This window comes from Protopterus annectens, chromosome 4.part0, assembly GCF_019279795.1.
Source record: "Protopterus annectens isolate FY-2018-M chromosome 4.part0, PAN1.0, whole genome shotgun sequence".
NCBI lineage: Eukaryota > Metazoa > Chordata > Ceratodontiformes > Protopteridae > Protopterus > Protopterus annectens.
Window position 1 is genome coordinate 889533561 of NC_056733.1, and position 20189 is coordinate 889553749.

General features: G+C 44.9%; 1 protein-coding gene across 1 annotated transcript in view; it reads right to left on the minus strand.

The window, feature by feature from the left end:
• LOC122800363 (mediator of RNA polymerase II transcription subunit 15-like) overlaps nt 1-20189 on the minus strand; it is an 886273-nt gene that overhangs the window by 560172 nt on the left and 305912 nt on the right. The gene's annotated exons all lie outside the window — the stretch shown is intronic.

Genomic DNA, 20189 nt, shown 5'->3' on the forward strand with positions numbered 1-20189 from the left:
TGTAATTCAGATAGCCTTCTAGCTGAAGTGATTGCTAAAAGGAAAGCTTTTTCCAGGAAAGAAATTTTAAATCTGCAGTAGCAGCTGGCTCGAAAGGAGGAAGAGTGAGTTGTCCGTCTTTATCATTAGTTGTCCTGGAAGAATGTGGTCCTTGAAGCTCGTCAGAACATTCGGTACAGCTAACATTTCCTTTTAATTTATGTGCAGGTGCATTTGATTTGGGTTCCATATGCCCTGAATGCACTTCCCTGCCAGGTGAGTCCCCAATGCATAGTCTGATACGTCTGTTAACATTTGTTTGGCAGAGGGTAATATGAATGGTAGTCCCCTGTTTTGGTGGCAGGCCTCTGCCCACTAAAGGAACTCTAAGCGTAGGCAAGGTATGATAGGAATCCTTGCTTCCAGATCCTGTGATTGCTGACATTATAGGCTTTTGAGATACCATCATAGTTTCCTCATATGCAGCCTTGCATATGGAATTAGAGGAATGCATGAGGCCATGAACCCCAAGGCTTGCAGTACTTGCCTTGGAGATAGTTGAGTTTTTCTGGCCACTTGTTTGAACTAAGTTGTCAAATGTATCAGTTTCTCTGGCATGAGGAAAGCCATCTGAGAAGTTGTATTCAAGCTTGCTCCCAGGAATATAATTTGTTGACAGGGTACCAGGTGGGATTTCTTTTCGTTTATGGTGAACCCCAGACAAGTCAGTACCCTTTGAACAAAGGCCAGATGATTGAAGAGAATGTCCTTGCTTTCTGCCTGAATTAGACAATCGTCCAGGTATGGGTATATTTGAATATTTCTTTGCCTGCAAAATGCAATGACTGGAGCTAGGCACTTTGTGAATACTCTGGGCGCAGTAGATAAGCCAAAGGGCAGTGCAGAGAACTGATGGTGCAAGTAGCCTGCTTTGAAGCGTAGGCATCTTCTGCAAGACTCCTTGACACGGATGTGCAGGTATGCTTCTTTTAAGTCCAGTGTTGCCAACCACGCATCCTTGCCTAGCATAGGAAGCAGCTGATGAAGACTCAGCATTTTGAATTTTGGAATCACCAGAAAGGTGTTTGGAATAGAAAGGTCCAGGATAGGACGCCATGTATTGCCTTTTCTGGGTACCAGGAAAATTCTTGAATAGAAACCTTGTCCCTTTTCCTCTTCTGGTACCAACTGAATAGCCCCCATGTTTAAGAGAGAGAGTACCTGATTTTGGGCCTCTGCCCACTGATTTGGGGGTGGATCTGGCCACCTGCTTAGTGTTGGTAACGTGTGAAAATAAAATCTGTATCCTTGGGACACTATTTAAAACCCATTTGTCCTGGGTAGAGTTCCCAGTTTTTGGCCTGCAGACCAATCTTTCCACCTAAAGGAGCATTCAGCTGGGAAGTGCTTGGAAGTCTTAAAAGCAAGTCATTGAGATGGTTTTCCATAGGGGGAGTTTTGCTGGTTTGGGTGCGGAAACCCCCCACTGCCTATTCTTGTGCGTCCCTTGGGACTGAAACCTGGGGTTTCTGTTGTGTCTGGGTTTGGCTTGAGAAGACCTGGAGGGGGCTGGAAAGGACCAATTCTTAGAGGGCCAGTGTCTACTAAATGTAGGAGGCTGAACTTGTAAGAAATTTTTAACGGTCTGCATAGATTTAGCTTTATCTTCCATATTTTTAAGAACTTCCTCAGCCTTGTTGCCAAACAGGCGGTCCTGATTTAAGGGAGCATCCAAGAATTTAGCTTTAAAATGGTCAGGCAAAGATTGCTCCTTAAGCCAAGCATGCCTTCTGAGCACAGACGCAGTAACAGCAGCCCTGCAAGAGGCCTCTAATGAATCAAAACCACAGTGCAAAGTATGTTTTCCAACTTGTTCAGCAGAATGCATTAAATCCTGTAATTCTTTATTTTCAGCGCAGTCAGGAATTAACAATTTTCTGTTTAAGCAATCCAATAACATGTCGTTTATATTTTAACATATGAAACTGGAAGTTTAAAGCCCTAATGGCCAAGGTTGCAGAAGTGTAAACTTTCTTACCCCCATCTATCCAGCGCCCTGAAGTCTCTGAGGGGGTAGGATTTTTAGCAGTAGAAGCCCTAATGCCTTTGGGTCCTTGTGAAATAGTCTCTGGATCCACAATAGGATTTTTAAAAAAGAACTTGTGAGAATCAGGAACCCTGTAATATCTGTGAGGTTTTCTGGGAGCAGGAGGCAAAGAATCAGGAGCCAAACTACATTCTGAGAAAGCATCAACAATGTCTAATACATGCGGTATAGCTAAAGGCCTTTGCTGAGGCAGGAGTAAGAAATCCCTAAGCCTCTTTTTTGAATCAGAAAAATCCTGGCTTTCCCGGTGGAAATGCTCCTGTAGAGTATATGTAAGGTTTCACCAAAAGAAAAATCCTCTGGAGGGGAAGCAGAGAGAATACAGTCCTCTGCATCAGAATCCTCATAAGTAGATAAGGCAAATCCAGATAATCAGAAAAATCAGAATCCTGTTCAGAAGATTCATAAACAACTTCAGTCCTAGGCCTCTTAGAAGGGGGAGGTTGGCTTCCCCTGATAAGAATGGCTGTAGATCTTACAACTCTAATCATTTGTTTTTTAGGCATAGAGGCCTGAGCATGCAGCCTTGGTGTCGGTTTCTTAGGCATGGTTCGAGATTTTGGCCTAAATGAAGGAGACGACAGTTTAATATGCAAGTCCGCAGACCTGAATACACCCTCAGAAGCCAGTGCCTGCACAGCGGCTCCAGACCCATCCAAGGTAGAGACATTCGCAGGTTCCACAGTTGAAGCATCTTGCGGCATACCGGACTCCGAATGGGTCTCAGTAGAGGCCTGCGAGTCAGAAGTAGAAGGTATCATGGGCTGCGAAAGCGCCTCACCGAGTAACGGTTAACTGGCGAGTGGCTTAGGAGAAGCAGCAGCTTTAGACCTCGGCTTTAGACCTGCTGTCACTCCTCCCCTGACGTCAGGTTATCAGGGGTATAAAAGACGTGTCTCTGTCTTTATCTTTGCGTTTTTTTCGGAATCCCGGTAGTCGGAAGGCTAACAGAAGACATTTCAAGATAATTAAACCGAGAAAGTACAGTTGTGTACACTTACCATAAATGTAGATGTTAGAGTGTATTCACTGTTGCAGTCATTACATTTGGGTAATCCTGCTGGCAGGTTGCCCTCAGTCGGCCTGAATTCCAAAGTCTTGGGTCCTGTGTCGGCTGCTGTCACTCCTTCCCTGACGTCAGGTCATCAGGGGTATAAAAGATGCGGCCGACGCCATTTTCTTTAGTTTTTCTTGCCCCAGATGTCAGGTGCCCCCTAAAAGGGTAGCCAAAATTTATATTTATATATATATATATATATTTATATATATATATATATATATATATATATATATATATATATAAATACATGCACCAATATAAACTTTACCTTCATCTACAAGCAAATACACCACATAGGTTGTATAAATCAGAGAAGGAAAGATAGGTTCCATCAGTAGAGAGGGGGGTGGTGGGTGGGTAACCTGGACTGCAACAGTGAATACACTCGAAGATCTACATTTATGGTAAGTGTACACAACTGTACTATGTTCTTCGTGTTTCACTGTTGCAGTCATTACATTTGGGTAGAGTCCCAAAGCTATGGATGGAAGGCTGGAGCTAAACAGCATTAGGAGCGGCTATGAGGCCCTGCAGAACTGCAGTGGCAAAGCCTGCCCTGGATTTAGAGTAGAGTGGCAGATGATAGTGCTTTGTAAAGGTGTGCACTGAACTCCAAGTAGCAGCCTCTAAAATGCCCTTGGTTGGTACTCCCCTGAGAAAGGCTGAAGTGGCTGCAGATCTGGTTGAATGTGGCCTAATGCCCTTAGGCACTGGCTTGCCATGGTGTTAGTAGCAGAAACGAATGCAGTGGCCTATCCACTTTGAAATAGTCTGCTTTGAGATAGCCTTTCCTTGTGATCCTACAGCATATGCCACTAGTAATTGCTCTTTCTGAAAACTTTGGTTCTGTCCAAGTAGAATCTAAGCTGTCTGTGTAAGTCCAAAGAATGCAGAATTCTCTCCACCTTGTTCTGTGGGTTTGGATAAAAAGTTGGCAGATGAATAGTTTGGTTAAGAGCCACATTGGACACCACCTTAGGCATAAATGTTGGGTTTGTCCTCAGAGAGACCCTGTCTGGATAAAAAATGATAAAAGGTTCCACAGCCATGAGTGCCTGTAGCTCTGAAACTCGTCTTGCAGAAGTTATTGCTAGGAGCAGAGCTGTTTTCCAAGATACAAACTTTATATCAGCAGTAGCAGCTGGCTCAAAAGGAGGCAGGGTGAGTTTTTCCAAGACATAGTTGAAGTCCCATGCAGGCATTGGTGATCTCCTTGGAGGCCTTACATTTTTGGCTCCTCTGTGGTACTGTTTTAATAAGGAATAAGAAAAGATTGGTGGCTCTGTATTGTAATGAGCCGAAATGGCAGAGGCATGAATTTTAATAGATGAAAAAGATAGGCTTTTGTCCAGCATCTCAGTTAAGTATTGCAAAATCTGAGGAATATCTGGCACAGCTGTATCAGTTCCTTGTGCCTGGTTCCAAGCACAGAATCTCCTCCATTTTCCAGCATAAGATTTTCTAGTACTAGGCTTTCTGTGCCTCCAAAATGACACCCATCACATCTTCACTGAGAAATGCGTTTTGTAGGACTACATTATCTGCCATGCTGCCAGGCTTAAAGTCCTGAGTTGGCTGTACAGGATCTGATTGTTTTGCTGGGACAGTAGATGAGGTATTTGAGGTAAGGTCCAAGCTGGGCACTGAGACAAGTTCTTTAGTACTGGGAAACCAGTACTGGTGGGGCCAGTCTGGGTTAATCAGCATCATTTTTGGCTTCTCCTGTCTGACCTTTAGGAGTACCTTAGGGAGGAGAGGCAGTGGGGGAAAGGCATAAACTGATAGGTTTTTCCAGCTGAAAGTCCACTTTCCATGCTTGTCTGTGATAAGTCCTTGTGCAGAATCTTTTTAGTTGGTAGTTGTGAGGGGAGGCAAATAGATCTATGACCGGGCATCCCCATTTCCTTGTTATCATGCTGAAGACTTGTGGATACAGCTGCACTCGTGGGGATCCATAATGTTTCTGCTTAGTTCGTCTGCCAGAGTATTTTTCCTTCCTGGCAGGAATTGTGCCTGCAGACATACTTGGTAAGTTAATGCTGTGTCCCACAAAGTCATGGCTAGTCTGCAAAGGGGATAAGAATGTGTGTCCCCCTGCTTGTTTATATATCACATGACCGTGGTGTTGTCTGTCTTTATCAGTAGTTGTCCCGGATGAAGTAGGTTCTTGAAGGCTGTCAGGGCATTCTGATCAGCTAGCATCTGTTTTTGATTGATATGTAGATGCATTTGGGTTGAGGACCATGTGCCCTGAATGCATCTTCCTGCCATGTGGGCCCCCCCCAGGCATAATCTGATGCATCTGTTGTTAGTGTCTGCCTGGCTAGGGGGTAATGTGACAAGCCTTTGCCCACCATCGAAACTCCTGTTGTAGGCAGGGAATGAGAGTAATCATTGTTTCTAGGCTGTGGCAATGTTGAGTCCAAACACTTTTTAGGTACCATTGAAGTTTCCTCATATGCAGTCTTGCATATGGAATTAGTAGGATGCAGGATGCCATGAAGCCCAAAGCCTGCAGAATTTTTCTTGCAGATAACTGGGCCTTTGTTGCCAACATTTTGAAATAGTCAGTTGCCTTTGTTTGTCTGGCATGAGATAAGCCATCTGGGCAGTTGTATTTAAGCTTGCACTCAGGAATATTCTCTCTTGAGAGGGTACTAGTTTTGATTTCTTTCGTTTTTTTACCCGCGGTGGTGGTGCTGCGGTAGCATTGTCGCCTCACAGTAAGACGCTGTCCGGTTCGATTCTCAGCTAGAGCGTCTTCTGCATGGAAACATGCGTGAATGGGGAGTACCTTCGTTGAAGGTTGTGCGTCACAGCTGGTAACTCGGCACGTAAAAATCAACTACCGATCATTAGCGGACCAGAGTTGCGCTGTGGCGACCCCTAACCGGAAAAAGCCGAAAGACACATTCAGGGTACTAGTTTTGATTTCTTTTCGATGACTGTGTACCTTAGGCATGTTAGAAGTCTCTTCACAAATGCCAGATGCTGTAGAAGAATGTCCTTGTTCTCTGCTTAAATTAGACAGTCGTCCAAGTAGGGATATATTTGCATTCTTCTTCGTCTGCAGAATGCCATTACTGGTGCCAGGCAAAGCCAGCCAAAGGGCAGTGCAGAGAATTGGTAATGCATTGAGCCAGCCTTGAATATGAGGTATCTTCTGCATAATGGTCTGATTGGGACATGCAGGTATGCCTCTTTTAGGTCTAGAGTCACCAGCCAAGGGTTCTTGGCCAGCATGGGCAGAAGCTGCTGCAAAGTCATCTTGAATTTTGGTATATCCAGGAATGTGTTCAGAATAGATGGGTCCGGTATTGGTCTCCAGGCCTTGTCCTTTCTGGGTACAAAGAACAGTCGAGTAAAATCCTTGTCCCTGCTCCTGCTCTAGTACTTGTTGAATGGACCCCATGTCCATGAGGGATGAGACTTGCTTTTGTGCCTCTGCCCATTGATTTTTTGGCAGATCTGGCCAGCCGTTTGCCTTTGGCAGGGTATGGAAATGGAACTTGTACCATTGTGACATGATATTTAGAACCCACTTGTCCTTGGTTATAATGTGCCAATTTTGAGGAAAAAGTGTTAATTTTCCCCCTAAGGGTGCTGCCAGGAGATAAGTGCTTGGTGCAGGCAGGGGGAAGTCATTGGGACTGTTTCCTGCATGGTTGTAATTTGTCTTCTCCAATTTTGGAGGTAGAAGCACCCCATTGCTTTGACCTGTAGGAATCCTGCGCCTGGGATCTGCCTCTAGGGGGTTTGGATTTGCCCCTTTGAGGCCTGTCTGACACAGGAAAGGACCAATTCTTTGTAGGCCAGTGTCTACTAAACCTAGGTGGCTGTACTTGTAAATAATCTTTTACAGTTTGCACAGATATAGCTTTGTCCTCCATTTTCTTTAACACCTCCTCTGCCTTAATACCAAACAAAGTATCATGCTGTAAAGGTGCATCTAATAATTTAACTTTGACATGATCAGGCAGATTTTGTTCCTTTAACCAAGCATGCCTCCTAATTACAGAACCCATAAAGTACAGTTTTGTACCTACCATAAATGTAGATGTCCGCTGTCCTCGGTCGGCCCGAATATCAAAGTATTAGGCTGACGTCGGTCAAGGCGCTTAAGACTGACATCAGGACGTCAGGTTACAAATGCGCATGACCGACGTCATATCCTCAGTCTTTTCTTGCCCCAGATGTCAGAAGACCCTAAAAAGAAAGGTCAAAACCAAAAGACAGCAAAAAAACAACCAACCACCCTTGCACTAATCATATGTACAATATATACAATATCCACAATATGTACAACCCAAACCACACCACCGCCTCTAACAACAGAGGGGAAGGAGGGAGGGTAAATTGGACTGCAGCAATGTGGATCTTCGAACATCTACATTTATGGTAGGTACAAAACTGTACTATGTTCTTCATCTCACATTGCTGCAGTCCTTACACTTGGGTAGAATCCCAAAGCAGAGGTAAGTGAGGATGGCAAAACTATAAAGCAGTAGGAGCTGCCAAAATGCCCTGTAAAATTGCAGTGGCAAACCCAGCCCTAGATTTAGAGTAAAGTGGAAGGTGGTAATGCTTAGAGAAAGTATGCACTGAACTCCAAGTAGCTGCCTCCAAAATATCTTTAGTTGCCACCCCTTAAAAGCTGTAGAAGTGGCAGTAGCCCTAGTGGAATGAGGCCTAATCCCAGGTGGAATCTCCTTACCATGATGGGAATAACAGAAAGCAATACAAAACCCAATCCACTTAGAAATAGTTTGTTTTGACACAGGCTTGCCCTGAGAACCCAAAGCAAATGAAACAAATAACTGCTGAGACTGCCTGAACCCTTTAGTTCTGCTCAAATAATATCGCAACTGCCTGTGTATATCCAAAGTGTGCAAAATCTTTTCCCCTTTATTTTGGGGTTTGCATAAAAGTAGGCAAATGAATAGTTTGGTTTAAAGCCACACTAGAAACCACTTTAGGCATAAAGGAAGGATTAGTAAAAGATACCTATCCTTATGGAAAATTAAGAAAGGCTCAACCGCCATAAGGGCCTGTAATTCAGAAACCCTTCGCAGAGGTAATGGCCAACAAAAAGCAGTCTTCCATGATAAATATTTCAACTCAGCAGTAGCTGCAGGCTCAAAAGGTTGTTGAGTGAGTTTCTCCAACACAAAATTGAGATCCCAAGCAGGAGTAGGAGCTCGTGGGGTCTTATATTCTTTGCCCCTCTAAGGAATTGCTTGAACAAAGGATGAGAAAACAATGGTGGGTCACAGTCATAGTGAGCAGAAATTGCTGCAGCATGAACCTTAATAAGAGAACGACAAACCTTTGTCCAGTAACTCAGCAAGATATTGAAGAGCCACACTTAAATTAGGCTTAGAAACATCAAATTCCTTTGCTGCACTCCAAAATAAAAATCTCTTCCATTTATCTGCGTACACTTTCCTTGTACTAGGCCTTCTGGCCTCCAAAATAACATTCAAAACTTGCTGTGGAAGCTGAGACCCTCCAGGGTTTAAAACAGAATATGCCAGGCTGTTAGGTGAAGAGAATGAAGTTTGACATTGAGTAAATGACTGTTCGCCTGAGACAGCAGGTGTGGAATCGAAGGCAAAGGCCAAGGAGGCTCCCGTACCAGACTTCTCAGTAATGGGTACCAGTGCTGTTGAGGCCAATCTGGAGCTATTAAAATCATCTTTGGCTTGTCCTGTCTGACCTTTAGGAGTACATTTGGGAGGAGAGGCAGAGGTGGAAAGGCATACACATGAAGATTGCTCCAATTGAAAGAAAGAGCATCCACTTTCCAAGCTGTGGGATGAAACCTTTGTGCAAAACTTTGGCAGCTGGTAGTTTAGTGGAGAAGCGAACAGATCTATGTCTGGAGTTCCCATAACACTGTCAATTTGAAATACATGAGGATCCAATTTCCACGTGGGAATCCATAATTGTCTGCTCAACACATCTGCTAAGGAGTTCTGTGCTCCGGCAGAAACCTTGCCTGAAGATTTAGCTGTAAACTGAGAGCAGTCTCCCACAAAATCATTGCTTGTCTGCATAGAGGATAAGAATGTGTTCCTTCTTGCTTGACGTACCACATGACAGTTGTGTTGTCTGTTAGAACCAACACCTGCCCTGGAAGAAGTAAATCCTTGAAAGCTATTAATGCAAACTGGACTGCTAACATCTCCTTCAAGTTGATATGTAGATGTTGAAGTCTGGCAGGCCAATGTCTTGTACCCACTTTCCATTTAGATGAGCTCCCCAAGCTTTGTCTGAGGCATCTGTCGTTAGAATCTGACTGCCTCTGGCCGGGTCACAGAGAGTCCCTTGTTTAGGTGACATTCCTGAGCCCACCACAAAAATTCCTTTTGAATGCAAGGTATTATCTGAATGACAGTGTCCATATCTTGGCAGTGCTGTGTCCATACATTTTGAGATACCATTGTAGCTTCCTCATATGCAGTTTGGCATTGGGAAGCACCAGAATACAAGATGCCATGAACCCCAAGGCTTGAAGGACTGTCCTTGCAGTCAGCCTGGACTGATGAGACAATTGATGGAAGTAAAGAGAAAGATTCTGTTTGTCCGGGGTCAAAAAGGCCATCTGGGATGCTGTATTCAGTCTCACACCCAGAAAGCACATGTCCTGAGAGGGTACTAGACTGGACTTTATTTCGTTCACAGAATACCCCAGGCATCTTAGCACTGCTATCACATATTGTAAATGAAGAAGAAGTTCGTCCCTTCCTTGGGCCAGAATCAGGCAATCGTCCAAATAAGGATAGATCTGTATCCCTCTTAGCCTGAAGAAAGCTATCACTGGAGCCAGAACCTTCGTGAACACTCTGGGCACAGTAGATAAGCCAAAGGGCAATGCAGAGAACTGATGAGAAGTCCCAGCCCGAAAACAGATACTTCCTGCAACTTAGCCTGATAGGAACATGAAGGTAAGCCTCCTTGAGATCCAGAGTCACCATCCAGTGATCTTTGCCCAGCAGAGGTAAAAGCTGTTGTAACGTCAACATTTTGAACTTGGGAATGTCCAGATAAGTGTTGAGGATAGATAAATCCAAAATTGGTCTCCACGTGTTCCCCTTCTTTGGTACTAGGAACAGGCGAGAATAAAATCCTAGGCCCACTTCTGGCAGAGGGACCGGTTGTATTGCCCCTATTTGAAGCAGCAGAGAAATTTGTTTGTGAGCCTCTAGTCTTTGCTGAGGAGGAACGTCCGGCATGCCTTTGAAAGGAGGCAAGGTATGGAAATAAAACTTGTAACCTTGGTGTATGATATCCAATACCCATCTGTCTTGGGTAATCAAACTCCAATTTTCCTTGAAGAGTGCCAACCTTCCTCCCAAAGGTGCTGCCAGGCAAGAAGGATCTGGCAGCTGAAAAGGTAGGTCATTGGGCCTGTTTGAAAGGACTGGCCCCTGCCCTCACCGAAGATTGTGCAGGTGAACTCCCTGTTCTAGGTCTGAAGGAGCTGTGAGCTCTGCCCCTACCACGTCTAGATCTACCCTAGACTGTGAATCATAAGAAGGGTACGTCCACCCCTTAGCAGGCCAATTCCTACTAAACTTGGAGGCTGGACTTGCAAAAATCTTTCACAGCCTGCATAGATTTAGCCTTGTCCTCCATTTTCTTCAAGACTGACTCCACAGGTGAACCAAACAACACATCAGACTGTAAAGGAGCATCCAAAATCCTTGTCTTAACATGGTCAGATAAATTCTGATCCCTCAGCCAGGCGTGCCTGCGAAGAACTGACCCAGTGGCAGCCACTCTAGACGAGGCCTGTACAGCATCAAAACCACATTGTAAAGAATGCTTACCCACCTGTTCAGAGACATGTACCAAATCTTGTAATTCTTTACACTCAATGCCTTCCGCCAGAGCATCTACCTTAGACTTCAATTGAGAAAGAAGATAGTTCTGATATTTCAACATGTGAAACTTGCAATTCAAAGCCCTCATAGCTAAGGTGGAAGAAGTATAGACTTTCTTTCCCCATCTATCCAAAGCTCTGGCCTCTATCTGGAGGAACCGGATTTTTTACAACAGAGGCCTTGACACCCTTAGGTCCCTGACTAACAGTTTCTGGGTCCGCCCTAGGACTCTTATAAAGATATTTATGAGCCTCAGGCACCCTGTAATACCTATCCGGTTTAACAGGAGCAGGAGGCAAAGAATCAGGATTAAGTGAAGCCTCTGCAAACACATCTTCCACCACATCCAGAACAGGTGGTATAGCCAAAGGCCTATGCTGGGGTAAAAGCAAAAATTCCCTAAGCCTTTTCCTGGAATCAGAGAAGTCCTGACCTTCCCACTTAAAATGTTCCCTCATGGAATGAAGAGTCTCTGAAAAGAAAAATCCTCTGGAGGAGAAGCAGAAGGAGTAGAATCATCTACATCAGAATCAGAATAAGGAGAATACTCCTGCAAGTCTTCAGCCGAAGACTCTGAAACATCGAAGCCTGCTCAAAACTCCCCAACTCTGGCTCCACCCTAGGCCTCTTATCAGGAGGGGGCAAAGAACCTCTAATCAAAGTAATTAAATCCTCTGCCATTTTAAGCATGTGCTTCTTGGGCACAGACCCTGATGAACTAGGAGTGACACCAACAGAAGCTAAACTTGGCCTGCCTCTGGGAGAAGCCTTGGAAACAGAAGGAGAGGGCCTAACCACCCTAGGAAGAGGGGGGAGTACAGAAACCTGAGAAGCCCCTTCAGCCTGACCTGCCTCCTGAGAGGCCACATCCTGCAATATTAAAGTCTCCCCCTGGGACTCCAGAGAAGCCTCGGAACCACCGATTCCACTGGCCTCTAAAGAATCGGCGTCCAGTACGGTCGACTCTTCCTGCCTGGGTTTAGCTGCTTTGTCTTTGCGCTTCTTCGAAGAAGCGGGCGTCTGAGCATCCGACGGCATATTATAGTTGCACCGCTCAAGACCAACCTGGCACAATCTAACCTTCGCGTAATAGTGCGCTTATTGAACCTAGCACAAAAGCGACACCCAACAACGTCGTGCTCAGGCCCCAAACAAGGAATACACAAAGTATGATAGTCCCTATGAGGTATCTGTTTCCCACAAGAAATACAGTTATTTACTTTTTCTGACATCCGGTAAACCACTGAGGCAAGAAAAAACTAAAATATTCAACGGGTACTTAGCCAACTTTGACTCGGTCTGAAACTCCGAATTGAAAAATTTCAGAACGCAACGGCGCCATACTGCTTCTGCATCGGACCATGCGGCAAAAAAGACTGAGGATATGACGTCGGTCATGCGCATTTGTACCCTGACGTCCTGATGTCAGTCTTAAGCGCCTTGACCGACGTCAGCCTAATACTTTGATATTCGGGCCGACCGAGGACAGCGGACTACCAAGTGTAAGGACTGCAGCAATGTGAGATGAAGAACATCTGCGGCCCTGCAGGAGGCCTCCAAAGAATCAAAACCACATTGCAAAGTATGCTTTCCAACTTGTTCAGCTGCATGCAATAAATCCTGCATTTCCTTGTTTTCTGCACATTCAGAGTTTAATAACATTTTCTGTTTAAGCAATGCCATGACATGTTGCTGATATTGGAGCATATGAAACTGACAGTTTAAGGCCCTTATAGCCAAGGTAGCAGAAGTATAAACCTTTTTTCCCCATCTTTCCAGTGCCCTGGAATCTCTGTCAGAGGGGGTATGGTGTTTTTTGCGGCGGAAGCCTTAACTCCTTTGGGACCCTGTGAAATAGTTTCTGGGTCTGCAGCAGGGTTTTTAAAAATGAATTTATGAGAGTCAGGAACCCTGTAATATTTGTCAGGCTTAACCGGAGCTGGAGGTAATGAGTCAGGGGTAAGACTAGACTTAGAAAACGCATCATCTACAATATCTAACCCAGGTGGAATAGCTAATGGCCTGTGTTGAGGTAGTAAAAGGAAATCCCTGAGCCTCTTCTTAGATTCTGAAAAATCTCCCAGTGGAAATGCTCCCTCATGGTATGCAAGGTTTCCCCAAAAAAATAGTCCTCTGGAGGAGAAGCTGAAGGTATAGATTCTACAGCATCAGAATCCTCATGGGGGAAGAGAATTTTCCTGATCAAAAGAGGAATCAGAAGAAATAGAAACCTGATCTGAAGATTCATAGTCAGTCTCTTGCCAAGGCCTCATCAGGAGGGGGATGGGAATGCCTGATCAAGGTAATTAAGTCTTCGGCCATTTTGAGCATCTGTTTTTGGGGCACAGAGGCCTGTACACGTGGCTCTTGAGTTTGTTTCTTTGCTTTAGAAGGTGGTTTAGTCTTTGCCTTTGAAGCTGAGGTTGGTTTAATGTAAAGATGTTTAGGTCTGTATACACCCTCAGAAGCCGGCGCCTGCTCAGCGGCTCCGGACCCATCTGAAGGAATATTATCCGAGGCTCCAATACCTTGAGTTTCCAGCGGCATGGCCGACTCCACGTGGGAGTCAGTAACGGCCTGCGACTCTAAAGTAGCGGGTGTCAGGGGCTGCGAAAGCGCCTCACTGAGAACCGGCGAACCAGTGACTGGCTTAGGAGAAGCTTTGTCGTTGGTTTTGGGCCTCAGTTGTCTATCTCTCTCCTTTTCTTTGCGTTTTTTGTGAACTCTGGTAGTCGAATGGCTATCTGACATTTCTGGATAATTAAACCGGCGTCCAAAATAGTTTAAAGCAAAATCATACCGATGCTTAATTGGTTAAATCTAGCACAAAACTGACAACCAGAAACCCTGTGATCAGGGCCTAGGCAAGGAATACAGTAATAATGAAAGTCCTTATGAGGTATTTGCTTTCCACAAGAAATACAATTATTTACTTTTTCTGACATTGGTCTGGAGCAAGAAAAAAGTTTCCCCAATGGGGTCCTTAGCTTTATTGAAGACTTCGGATCTGAAACTCGAACACGAAAATCTCAGGAGTCTGCCAACCGGCACTTGCGAACTGCTTCTGCTTCAGGCACCGCGCGGCAAGAAAGACTAAAGAAAATGGCGTCGGCAGCATCCTTTATACCCCTGACGACCTGACGTCAGGGAAGGAATGACAGCAGCCGACGCAGGACCCAGGACTTTGGAATTCAGGCCGACTGAGGGCAACCTGCCAGCAGGATTACCCAAATGTAATGACTGCAACAGTGAAACACGAAGAACATCAGAAATATTTAGAAGTGAAGATATACCGATGATGGATATTGCGCTGTTTAAATAAACACAAAACCGACAGCAAGGCACGTTGTGGTCAGGGCCGAGGCAAGGAATAGAGAACGAATGAAAATCTTTGTGAGGTATTTGCTTTCCACAACTAATGCAATTATTAACTTTTACTGACATCAGTAAGGAGCAAGAAAAAAAGTTTCCTCAACGGGATACTTAGCTTTAGTTGAAGACTTTGGTTCTGAAACTCGAAAATGAAAATTTCAGGAGTCGGACGATCGGCACTTGCAACTGCTTTTGCTTCGGGCACCGCACGGCACGAAAGACTGATGTAATGGTGTCAGCTGCATGCTTTATACCCCTGACGACCTGACATCATGGAAGAAGGGACAGGATCAGACGCAGGACCCAAGACTTTGTTAATCAGGCCGACTAAGGGCTACTGCAAGCAGATAACTCAAATGTAATGACTGCAACAGTGAAACACGAAGAACATCCAGCAGCCCAACAAAGTCAAACAAAAAAAGATAAGAAAACAAAAACCCCAACAGAGCACTTATCTGAATCTGGCTAAGTAACCACCAGATGAATGAGCATTGAGACCAAAGATCGAAGACAGCGTTTGGACTGGCGGCAAAGAAGTTCTGAGAATAGTACATCCTGATGTCACCTTTATGCACTATGCCATGCACAGGTAGCTTACGTGTGATGTACAGCGTATCCATTACAACCTAAAGGCTTTGTATACTGGCTGGATGTTGGGCTGCCCTTGGCAAGGAATCCCTATTGTAAAGGATGTTGCAACAGTGATACGGAAAGACATCGATCAGTACTCCTCATCTTGTTACTCTGCCTCCTCTCCAGATGTTTTTCAGATGCCTTCTTCTACCTCAATTGCTCTCGTCCCGTCTGCCTTCTGTAAAATAGGACAACATGGCTGGACAGGGCCAAAACACTAATCCTTACCCTAAGGACATCCATAGATGCTCTTTAATGTTCTCTGCAAACTTAACCAAGCTTATCTGTGCACTGTACCGCTATAGACGCTGACAGCACTGTGACCACAGTACTTACCTGTGTTGCTCTACTACAGGCGCTGACAGCATCAAGACTATGGTACCTATCTCTGCTGCTGTACTACAGGCCCCAACAGCATCATACCCACATTTAACGGAGTGCCTACTTGTTTTAACATTGGACGAGACCTCAGTTTATGGATTTCTCTTTGGTACTCATCCATGCGCATTTGGAAAATGGTAGCTCTAAGCTCTAAATGCTAATTCTGCAAAAGTACCAAACAAGCCCAAAATCGTGCCTTACTTGCTATTCTGGAGTGCATTAACATGAGGTGCCAGCCTAACGACTCTTCACTCCCAGAGTAAAAAAAAAGAAGTTATGTGCTCACCATAACGTTCCATCTGAGTAGTTGTACTTCATTTGTCTTCAACCTGTGGGAATACGGATCCTTATCGGATCCGAGCTGGCAAATATTACTAGCATCAGCTCTGAGCTCCGGACTCCTCCCCTTACCCATAATACACCTCCACTGCCTTCCATCCCCAGATCAAGTTTGTTGAACTTATACTCAGAACCTGACCTGATACTATACTTGTGACCTATAATGCAGCCTATAGGCTGATCACGTGCCAAGGTCCGGGGGAAGGAGGGAGACAGTTGAAGACAAATGAAGCACAACTACTCAGATGGAATGTTATGGTGAGTACATTACTTCTTTATCTGAAGTAGTTTACTTCATTTGGTCTTCAACCTGTGGGACAGAGTCTCCAGCTACTAAAACTCCTGGGAGGCCCTCATGGAAGGATATTCCGGAGCACCGCGGACCCAAAGGATGCTCTCTTTCTGGAAATCAAATCCAATTTGTAATGAGAAATAAATGTAGGAGATGAGGACCAAGTAGCTGCAGAGCAAAATGTCATCCAAAGACACTAGACCAGAAAGATGCAAATGTAGTCGTGGACCTAGTGGAATGAGTTTTTACCTAACCTGGAGGAGACATGCCTTTGTCCTTAAAGACCTGCAGGATGCATGAAGAAATCCATCTAGGTATATAGTGACCCTGGAGATAGTTTCCTTCTATAGACCCTTTTTGGGGAAACATAGCAATTGATCAGATTTACGAATTTTTTTATTCTGTGTAAATAGAATAGTAACTGTCTATGAACATCCAACACGTGTAGCTTGCATTCCATCTTGTTTGTAAAACTGGGAAAGAACAAAGGCAAATTTATAGTCTGATCGATATTGACTAGTGATGCCACCTTAGTAAGAAAGTTTCCGTTTGAACCAATTCATCCTATCTTTATGAAAAATCATGTACGGAAGTTTGATGGACAAGGCTTGTAATTCTGAAACCTTTCTAGCAGAGGTAATAGCGACCAGGAAAGCTGTTTTCCACGATAAAATTTTCAGATATGCAGTTGCGGCAGGCTCGAAAGGCGGAGCGACCAGAGCTTGGAGAACCATAGTAAGGTCCCACGGGGGAACAGGATCTTTCACCGGGTACATAGCAAAAAGGTGCCTTTGATAAAAGCTTTACACAGTCTGGAAAATGCTAAGGATGCAGAATTCTCGCCCAAATGAAAATGGGAAATGGCAGCCAGCTGAACTTTGACAGTAGAAGAACTAGCTCCGTGCTGGAAAATAGCTAGCAAATCAAGAATTACGAAAATAGGAGCCGTGAAAGGGTCTAAGCTCCTCTGAGAGGCCCAGAAAGAAAAATGTTTCCACTTGCTGCAATAAACCTTTCTGGTCGAAAACTTATGAGCAGCTACCAAAAAAGATCTGAGGAGGACAGTCCGGGAGTCCTAGCAATTACTGGAACTGGAGAAGTCAAGCCGTGAGCTTCAGGCTGTCCAGACTCAGATGAGGCACCCTTGAGGGGTGTGAAATCAAATCCTGAATGGGATCTAGGATCCAAGGTGGAGCCATAAGGTGAGACCAAAGGAAAGGAAACCATACCTGGAGAGGCCAGAATGAGGCAATGAGGATCACCTTGCTCCCCAGTCAACAAGCTTTCTGCAGACACTTCGGAATGAGAGGTACTGGCGGGTAAGCATACAGAAGACCGGGAGGCCAAGCATGAACTAGAGCATCTCTGGGGGACTCCCCCAGCATGGGGTTCAGAGTGAAAAACTGCAGCAAGGTTGACCCCACTCGCTGAAGATCTGTCCCGCTACTGACAGATTCAGACACCACTCGTAAGGCATCAGAATGGTCTGACTTAGCCTGTCCGCTAAGATGCTGGACCGTTCCGGAATGCGCGTTGTGATGAGAAAGCGACCGGTGGTGATCGTCCATTCCCACACTCTCATGGCCTTGTGACAAAGGGGGTAAGATCTGGTCCCTCCCTGTTTGTTGATATACCAGACTTGTTGTCTGATTGAATGGCAATCGTCCCTACAGGAAGAAAGGCATGCAGGGCCTGCAATGCTAGAAGGACTGCCCTCATCTCTAGGACACTGATATGCAAGCTGGTCTCTATGAGGGACCACAGGCCTTGGACTCCTGCCCGAACAATGCCCCCCCACCCAAGTTGGGAGGCATCCGTGGTCACTGTGGTTTGGGCTGGGGCTGGAACAAAGGGTCGTCCCTCCAAAATCTCCAGAGAGCTCATCCACCATATGAGAGATGACAGACACACTCTACTTGGGTGGATAGGATACGTTAATGGCAGTCCCATCAGGGACCACTGAATTGAAAGACTCCACTGAAGAATATGCATGTGTAGCCGAGCACACGGAAGAAGAGTTATTGTCACTGCCATCAAGCCTAGGGCCCTCAACACTGATTCCGCCGTTGGGAGGCGAGAACAGCAGATCAGGGAGACCTGCATCCTGAGGTTGTGAACTCTCTCTGAAGTCAGGAATACTTTGCACTGAAGTGTATGTATCCTGGCACAATGTAGTCTATCACCTGTACAGGATCTAGGAGAGATTTGGATGTGTTGATTGTGATACCAAACTCAGGGCAAGTGTCAGAAAGTATTCCCTGGTTTGGGAAAGTGGATGCCTGGTGGGAGCAATGAGAAGCCAATCGCCCAGGTACGGATAAACCTGAATCCCCTGAAGCCTCAGGTGAGCCGCTACAACCGCCATCACTTTGGTAAAATACTGTGGGGGCTGTGGTGAGATCAAAGGGTAGAGCTCGAAATTGATAATGATTGACTCCCAGCTGGAAGCGGAGGAATCTCCTGCAGCTTCTGTGCATTTTTATGTGATAGCAAGCATCCTGGAGGTCTAACAAGCTAACAAGCACATCCAGTCGCTCTCTTGCAGATACGGCATGATGGACTGTAGATCCGAAAATGAACACAAAACCAAATAAATCAGTTACCAAAGGTATGGCAAAGGTATGGCAGAAGCAAGTACTTCAACGAACCTTAGGTGCGATAAAAAATGTAGAATCCAGTCAAAATAGCGTACAAATCACTTTAATACACGCTTTCATCTCACGACTTCATCAGAATACATTCACTAACCCCTTTCATCCCATTTATATATACAATCAATTAAACAATTAACATCCTCATTAAAACTATTAATTAAAACCAATTTAAAAGAACAGTATCTAACTACCAAATAAATGAAACACATTGCATTTCTTATTTATTCCTAGTTTTCTGTATTTCAAAAAAACTAGGAATAAATAAGAAATGCAATGTGTTTCATTTATTTGGTAGTTAGATACTGTTCTTTTAAATTGGTTTTAATTAATAGTTTTAATGAGGATGTTAATTGTTTAATTGATTGTATATATAAATGGGATGAAAGGGGTTAGTGAATGTATTCTGATGAAGTCGTGAGATGAAAGCGTGTATTAAAGTGATTTGTACGCTATTTTGACTGGATTCTACATTTTTTATCGCACCTAAGGTTCGTTGAAGTACTTGCTTCTGCCATACCTTTGCCATACCTTTGGTAGATGATGGACTGTAGCATGACCATCCAGAACTTCTCTTTGGCAACATACAGGTTTAAAGGTAGAGAGGTCCAGATTCCTCATCAGAAGGAAAATCAGTTCCAGGTCTCTTAGAGGGGGAAGAGTGGCTTCCCCGAATTAAGGTAATAAGGTCTTCAGCCATTCTAAGCATTTGTTTTTCAGGCATATGGGCCTGAGCATGCGGTTTGGACGACGGTTTTCTAGGCGTGGTGCGGGTTTTAGGCCTGGAAGAAGAAGATGGTGTTGGTTTAAAATGCAAGTCTGTAGGCCTGAATACACCCTCAGAAGCCAGTGGCTGCACAGCGGCTCCGGACCCATCCAAGGTAGAGACATCCGCAGGTTCCAAAGTCGAAGAAGCATCTCGCGTTATACCAGACTCCGAATGGGTCTCAGTAGAGGCCTGTGAATCTGAAGTAGCGGGTATCAGGGGCTGCAAAAGCGTCTCACTGAGTACCGGCGAACTGGCAACTAGCTTAACGGAAGCATCATCAGCAGTTTTGGACCTATGCGATCTGTCGTTATCCTTACATTTTTTCAGATCATCGATAGTCGGATGGCTTGACGAAGCCATTTCGGAGTACTGATACAGAGTACCAAAATAATTTGCTGCAAAGATAGCCCAATGACGAATAGTTCAGGGGTTGAACAAGGCACAAAACAGACAGCAAGGGACGTCGTAGTCTGGGCCTAAGCAGGGAATGCAGTACAAATGAAAATCTTTATGAGGTATTTGCTTTCCACAGGTAAGACAATTGTTAACTTTTACTGACATCGGTTGGAGCAAGAAAAAAGACCCCCAATGGGGTACTTATCTTTTTTTGAAGCCTTCGGTTCTGAAACTCGAAAACGTAAATTTCAGGAGTCGGCCGACCGGCACTTGCGAACTGCTTCTGCTTCGGGCACCGCACGGCAAGAAAGACTGATGTAATGG